The sequence below is a fragment of the Gossypium raimondii genome, chromosome 7 (genome assembly GCF_025698545.1).
Source record: "Gossypium raimondii isolate GPD5lz chromosome 7, ASM2569854v1, whole genome shotgun sequence".
NCBI lineage: Eukaryota > Viridiplantae > Streptophyta > Magnoliopsida > Malvales > Malvaceae > Gossypium > Gossypium raimondii.
This window is the reverse complement of record NC_068571.1, coordinates 38,073,819-38,082,497: the sequence shown is the minus strand read 5'-3', so window position 1 is coordinate 38,082,497 and position 8,679 is coordinate 38,073,819.

Genomic DNA, 8,679 nt, shown 5'->3' with positions numbered 1-8,679 from the left:
ATTTTCCCTGTTTCCATGTTTGACAGTTCCGACCCTCTTCATTAAAATTAATTATCTCTATGTACAAAATTTGGATGATGTTTCTATTTTTTTCTATTGAAAATAGACTCATTCAGGATTTTATACATATAAAATTAAACCTCTAATTATTTTTATTCATTTTTTATGATTTTCCAAAATTCATAACAGGGGAACCCAAATTCATTCTGACCTTCTCTCTCAAAATTTATTATATCTCATTATTTACAATTCCATTACTTACACGTTTTTCTATGAGAAACTAGACTTAATAAGCTTTAATTAAATTTTTTTCATCCTCTAATTCGATTTTCACAATTTATGGTGATTTTTCAAAGTTAACCTACTACTGCTGTCCAAAACTGTTTTAGTGCAAGATGTTGATTACTAAGTTTATAACTCCTTAATTCCCTTTTTTTTATAATATTTCCCATCATTTTCACTTATTTCCCTTCACTAATATATCAATAACATAAGACTTTATTTAAGAAAACTCTACTATAACATCATTTCCATGCTTTTTCAACAATAACAAACTTAAAAATATATTAAAATCTTGATGTTCTTACCTTGTGCTATTGATTTCAATCTTTAACTTGATTTTCTCTCTCCTCCAGCTTCTATTTCTTGAATCTAACTTGACATTCTGGCTCCCCATTGTCTCCTTATTATTTTTCTCTCTTGGAAGCTATGGAAATTCTTTTGATCTCTAGGTGAAAATAGTGATTTTTTGGTGAAAAGACCAAATTGTAAAGAAAGCAAAATTTTCTTTCTTCTCTTCTCTTCTAACATTGGTTGCATGGAAAGATGATAATTTTTTCATCATCTTTCCTCCCTTTTATATTAATCATTTAATAATAAAATAATACTAAAAATCTTAATAAAATATTAATTAAATAACATTTATCTAATTAATTAATTAAAAATATCAAAAACATCATCATTACCTTCTAGAATTCTCTCTCTCTATTTGATCATTTTGCCCTTCATAATCTTTTGACATTCCATCCTTGAGTCATCACTTAATTTGGTAAAATTACAATTTAGTCCCTCAAAATTATTAATCTTTTCAATTTGGTCCTAATTCATCCATTTTCCTTAGTTTCTAGATTATTCCACCCTTAAAATATTTACACTATTGGTCCTTCAACTTTTTTTGTATTTACACTTTAACCCCTCAAATTTTGAATATTTACTCTTGGACAACAAAACTTTTCTCACTTTTGCAATTTAATCCTTTCTTGAATTAATATTTCATAATATACTTCCCAATGTTGACATACCTCAATATTACCCTTTTTATCACTTTATTTCCTTATTTTACTATATCAAGGATATTATCTTACTTTCTTACTGTATTAATTTTCTGGGTATTACAATATCTAGTAGTAATATTTACCTTAGCATGATGCCCACGGCATAAAAATATTGTTCTATCTTCCACAAGAAGTTGTTCACTTCCTTCGCGGACCTTGCCCCTTTAAACTTCTCTAGTTTGAGGACATTTATCTTGGGGTTTAGCATTGCACCCAACACCTATTTACCTACGATGGCTCTACACACAACGAGCTCTCCCTCAAGCTCCTCAATTCTAGTGTTCAAAGTCTTCTTCATGGCTTTAGTTTCCTCCAAATCCACCACCGTGAGCTCGAGAGCATTGTCCCTTATTGTCAGCTTATCCGTTGTGGAATTGAACACCCTTCACATTTCTTCCACACTGGAATCGAGAGTCTCGAACATAAATTCCCTTAGTTGCTCTTCCATCAAGTCCAACTCTGCAGTGCGTCCCTCAACTACCTCGAATGCCTCCCTTACATCCCTTATGGATTCCTCTAAATTAACCACTCAATTTTCTGAAGCCAACACCATATCCCTCGATCAGCTAGTTTTTCTAACCCTCCTACGAGTCTCTATTGGCTCAATCCGATCGTCTTCTCCTTTCGTTATCTCAATAGGGGCCTTCATACCTTATCTTGGATACCAATTATCACGGGGCTAGAACTTTAGGCTCACAATCCATGTGACCTTAGGCGATTCCTTAGCTTCGAATCTACCTAAGTTGACTTTTCTCTCAAAAGATGAGAATTCTCAAGAAAAAATTTTCAATGCACCAAAAATAAAGTGGAAGCAACTTAAAGACAAAAAAGTAACGAGAGAACAAAAAAAACCACAGGAAAGTAATAACATACCAAGTGTTTGAGTAAATGCTCTCAATAGTATTCAATTACTATCAATTGGATACAATGGGATGATTACAAATGAGGGGGAAGATTGAGCTCCTCCAGACCTAACGATACAATTTATTTTACATCGACGGTCGAGATTAAAGTCAATCTACAATTGAGATTCTTAAGGGATTTACACAATCCTCTAAGACTACAAAATCAAATCTTCTAATATTACAAATCTTTTAAGATTAGTTTTCATATTTACCATAGCAACCCTAATTTTCCTTAAGTGCTGCACTAGGCCCCAAAGCTTCAAGTAGATAGACTTTTTCACATGTTCCACGAATCGGGACAGTTCAAGTTCGTCGAATGAGTCCCATTTAATCAATTGGCCTCAATGAGGCGATCTTTTTACATTAGTCACGGGCTTTGGTCCGCAACCCGTGACACTTTATGGGTGATAAAAGGTCACCCAAAATTTGTTCTAAAGACTTCATCACTTACAATGGCGAGATATTTAAACTTAAATAGACATGTTTTAATAAATAATTTTGTCATTAGATTTTTTAAAATTAATAGATATTAAAGCATAAAAAATTAAATGAGTTTTTAATTATATATAATTGAAAAAAAGCAATTGCAAATATACTAAATACTAATCTCCTACCAAAAATAAAAGAAATTAACAAATTTTTTAGAGTTAGAATTTAAAGAGAAATTATTCATCTAAAATTCCTTCTCAAATTAGAAGTATTTTAATATATATATATTGCCATTCACCTTAAAAATCTATCTGCAAATGAATTTTATGATCGATAGTTGAATCACACCCTACCAAAGGAACATCACCACTATAATACAATCTTAAAATAACCTAATATGATATTTAGAAAATATGATCCTAAATTAGATATTTAGAAATATAGGAAAAAGAGATAGGCAAAGAAGGCCAAAATGGAGGGTGCGACCTGCACCATTAGAGCCACGGGAATGATTCATGCCCCCTCCGACAAACACAACTCTGCCTCTGTCACCTGCGCCTCTTCCTCTGCCACCAACGCCACGCCTGTTTACTGTTGTGATATTTTGCTTATCACCTAGTTTCACTGGCATTGGCAGTCCCTTGGGTGCACTTCTATTTGTAACGTTTTGTTCTTCATTGAAACATTAGAGTTAAAATTAGCAACATGCATATTAATGGACAATCAAAATGTATATATAAGACATATGCTTGTCTGTCAACCTAGATGCTCAACATCAGATATACATAGAAAATTAATATCATGAATAATAAAATCCAGGATTAAAGCACAGTTTACGGATTGATCCTAAATGTTGAGTTCTCTATATGTCAATGCACGAGAAAGAATAAAAAATAATAAATAACAAGAATATTACAATAGAACAGTAAAAAAGAAAGAATGAAGATTACATAATAGGAATGGCATTATAGCCTACCCGTGACTGCCTATTTATTGCTTAGCAACTAATGAGGAATCTTCTTGTAAGGCCGGATTTTTATTTTTTGCTTTTACTGTAAAAGCTGGCTTCCTTCACTTTGGGCTAACCCACCTTGAGAACTAGTGTGACTCCTCTTTTTTCAATTAGATTTTTTTTTATTTCACTAATTTTTTGGGTAAAGTTTAAAATTATATATAAATATTAATGTGATATATAATGTATAATTTTAATTTTATTGATAATTATATTAAATCCAAGTTTATATACAATATTATATATTTATATTAAATCAAATTTTGTGTTTGATTTTTTTAATTTCATAAATTTACTTTCTTGAAGTTCAAAATACAAAAGCAAACAATAGACATCCCAAAACCCATACCCAAAATCAATCATTAAATCATGATTGGATTCATAATTGGTATATACCTGGACCTAGATAAAATAAGGTTTTTCTAAGTACTTTTGGAAGGTTTATTTTATAAAATAATTTTAAAAATTTTATATATAAAAATGGTATGGGAAATAGATTAATTATGAAATTGAGATGCTTTTTATAATGAAGGTACCAATGATTTTTTCCTAATTTTAAAAAAATGATTTTTTTATGTGTACCACCTAACACAATGGTAGTACCGATATGTATTCTTAAAAATACATGTATTTTCAATTATATAGCTTAAAAATATGGGGAAAATATTTTTTTTATAGGTGTTGCCTAACGCATTGGCGGCACCGGTTTAATTTTTTTTTAAATGGCTAAAACAAAAAAAAAGCTAAAAAAAATTGAAGGATGTTGGTGACGCCTAGTCAGGCGGCATCGGGTTAAAATTTTAAAAAATATTTTTTAATGGGTGCCATCAATCAGTGTGGCAACACTAGCACCCTATATATACCACTTTGCTGACAAAAAAAATTTTTTTTTGACTAGTTATAGTTATAGTTTCAAGCAAACAAAACAAGAGAAGAGAAGAAAAAAAGGATGCTAGAAATTAAAATTGAAGATAAATTTTATTTGAGAAATTCAGGGTTTTTTTACATCAGAAATCAAGTTTGAATTGATAATATTAGTTTCTAATTATTTTTATGTTTTTTTAATTTATTTTACTATTATGTATAATGTGACTATATATTGATAATTAATAGCATGAGATGCAAGTTATATTTTTTATAATAGGAACTATTATTTTTTATTTTTTATTTATTTTATAGATTTAGTATCAAAGATGAATAACCAATTCATCGTATATGTTCATTGCGATGGGGTCATTTTTCAAACAGAAGTCGGTTGTATATTTGAATCACCCTATCAAACAGGATTGAGGTTTAATAAAAGTAAAAACTCGACAAAATGAAACAAAAAAATTTAGTGCGAACATTGCTTGACGTTGTAGGAGGAGGATGTCCAAACTATTCTACAAATTTTTAGTTTCGTCAAACCTGTGCAAAAATAGGCAGATAAAACTTGTAGAGGATGATGACATGGAAACTATGACGTAGAGAAAGAAAGAAAGAAAGGTTGCTTAGGTTGAATCAAAGTGTGATCAATCGGTCACGTCGGTGGTAGGCATCAAGCCGATGCAACATTTTTTTTCTTTTCATCAGCTTTTTTTTTGTGTCAACCTTTTTTTTAAAATTAAATTGGTGTCGCAAATGTGTTAAGCAACACCCATAAAAAATTTATTTTTCGTATTTTTAAATCATCGTGTATATAGTTGAAAATGCAAGTATTTTTAAAGAATACATACCTATGCCACCATTGTGTTAGGCAGCACCAATAAAAAATCATTTTTCTTAAAAACCATATTATTGCATGATGATTGGGAGGGGGGGAATAGGGCAATGCCACCAATCAGTCAAGCAGTATCGATCTTCATTGTAGAAAATATATCATTTTCGTGATGGGTAAAATATAAAATTGGTACCCGGAATTGTTAATTTCTCCCAGATTGGTACTTGTAGTTTTTTTTATCCCAGATTGGTACCCGAACTTTTTCTCCGTCAACTAGTTTGATACTTTTTTTAATGTCATTAAGTCTGAGCAGGTGGCAAAATAGAATTGTGACACGTGACATAATGACATCATCATGCTGCCATAATTTAAAAATATATTAAAAATCAATGAAATAATATTTTTAAAAACTATTTCGATGTCTTTTCTTTTTTCCTTCTTTTTATAGGTTTTCCTTTTTCTTCTTTCCAATTTCTATTTCTTTTATTTTTTCTTTTTCCTTCGATGAACCCTAGCTGCCATTGTCGTTGCCGTCTGAGCTCCGATCGAGCATCATTAGAACACTCTTCTCCACCACCTCTCTTCAAATCGTTAGTTAGTTTTCCAAGAATCCGACCCAAATTTGATGAAACATAGGCCAAAGCTTCGATCTCTTTCTTTCTCCAAACTCCCTTTTACACAGTCAGATCACCACCAGTCTCCGATATGAAGTACATCGTGTCATGGTTTTTCTTGCCACAATTGGGATCGCCAAACAGAGACCCAGAGGTACGCTGAACTCGAAAAGATAAGTCCTCAATAAAAACCCTAGATAGTCGACTATGAATTTTCCTACTATGTTTCGCCTGCTCTCCGATGTCGAACTGAGCCACCACCGTCAATGCCCTTGCCTTCGGTCAATGTGCACCACTGCTTAGCCTCTTGTTTCTTTTCCTTTTTTTACTGCCGCCTCTACGGTCTAACCTCGGATGATAAACATGTTTGCAAATCTAAGATTTGTTTGGGTTTGCAAAACTAAGTTTCAATTTGGGTTTGTTTTTTGGGACTTGATTCCATTTTCCCCCAATGGGTGAATTTGATTTTGGTTTTCTTTTTTTATTGCGGTTCCATGTTTATTATATAGGTTGTTTCCGCTTTGATTTTGTATTGGGATTTTGATTTGCTCCATCGTCAAGTACTATCAAGACAAGCCATGGCTGTAAGGTTTCGATTTTGATTTTGATTTGCAATGTATTAACAACGATCCCATCACAAATAAGCTTTGTTTTTCGAATCATTTGAAATTGGATTTAAATTTTCTGGCAATTGAGCTTTTTTAAGTTCGATTTCATGGAGCAAACCAGGGATTTTAAAAGACTCAAACTCGGATACCATTTCATGAACCTTAATTTGATAGAAAACCCTAACTAGAAACCTCAAATCAACTCAACTCTGATGCCATTTTTAGGCTGAAAATTAGGCAACTTGGGTTGAGGGAGGAAGGAGAAAGAAGGAAAAACATAACGATAAAAAAACTGGGGAGAAAAGTGAAAAAAAACATTTTTAATTTATTTTTAGATTATGACATCATTATACCACGTGTCACAATATTATTCTGTTACGTGTCCTAAATTTAATTGCATTAGACTGAGGTACCAATTTAATTAACGGAAAAAAAATTCGGATATTAGTCTAGAACAAAAAAAAACCATAAATATCAATCTGAAAGAAGTGGACAAGTTCGATTATCTCATTTGTTTCCCATACCATTTTGTATTTAATTATATTTTATACTATTTTTATAAAAAAAAAATTTTGAAATCATAAACAATGCTGATGAAACAGTTTTTGAAGTCGAAATGTGCTTTTAACTCAGTTAAATGATTCATTTGGAAAACAAAATACTTTTGGAATCAAATGAGGTTTTAATCCTTTTATAGTTAAATATAGTTTGTGTAATTTTTATATGGGATATACAATTTTTTATTGAAATTTATTACAAATGTATAACATAATATATTTGAGTTTTAATAGTTTATATTTAATATTTAAAACGTAATTAAATGTCAAAAATATTAATATTAATTACTTTAAAATATTTAAAATTTATATTTCATATATCAAAATATAAATAATAAGGTATAATATTTTTTATACTGAAATATCATAATATCAATGAATTTAAACATGATTTAAATTATTATTTTTTACTTTGCAACATTATATCTAAAATGAACATTTTATTACTCAAAAATAATTTTGATAACAAAATCTTAAACTAAACTTCTAAAAATCACATTTTTCACAGCACTTAAACAAGACGATACAAAATAAGACTTAAGCAAGAATAAGATCTATGTTAATGTGCTTAATGGTTATTTTATTTTCATCTCACCATTACCATTGCATTTACATCCAAACACATACTTTACAATTGATTTTAATATCACTACTACAGTAATTAATTTAAACTTACAACGGTAAATAAACTAAAGAAAACTTAAGATAAAAAAAAGAGTTCAATTTAAAGTTAAGATACTTTTAAGTCATACTTTAAGGTAATAAAAAAATGTAAAATATTTTATTTTGATCAAGGAAGCGATAAGTTCAATATTATAAAATTTAAAAACGGTTAGAATATAGTTGAAACTAATTTAAATATCTAAGCTGATTATTATAGTGTAGAAAAATGAATTGGACGTCGTAGTTGTGTTTGTTAAAAACCCAACAAATGGGAAACCTGAAGAAGAAGGGTGTGGTGTCGTATAAAGTTAGGCAAATCCTTATCATGGTGGACAACCAAATATCAAATTGCACGTATGGGTTGCGTAACGCGGATTTTGAAGAAGTAAAACACAAACTTTTTAAGTGGAGCTTTATGATTAGGGGTGGTGCGAGGGAGTCCATTTTTAGTGTATTTGGTAGAGGAGAATAGGAGAAGTGATTATTTTTTATCCAAAAAAATTTTTTTTTTCTTTCAATTTTTCCTATCTCACTCACTTATGAAAACAAAAATTATATTTTTCATCATTCAATTTTTTTTATCTTTCCAATATTTTTACACTTCACCAAAAAAGATGAGTTTGGATGGGCGGTGCGTTTACCTGCGGTTAGTGTAAAAACAGCGGTGGCGGTGAGCTTAAATACTGTAGCGTGAGACAAAAAATAAACTAAACGCACAGTACCGCACCCAATCGCCCATCCAAACCCACCCTTAGAATTTAGAGAACATACGACGGAAAGCAATTACTTTCTTAAGAAATGAATTGGACTGGAGAGTAATTCCCATGTATAGCATACCAAAAACTATTGACTTTATTC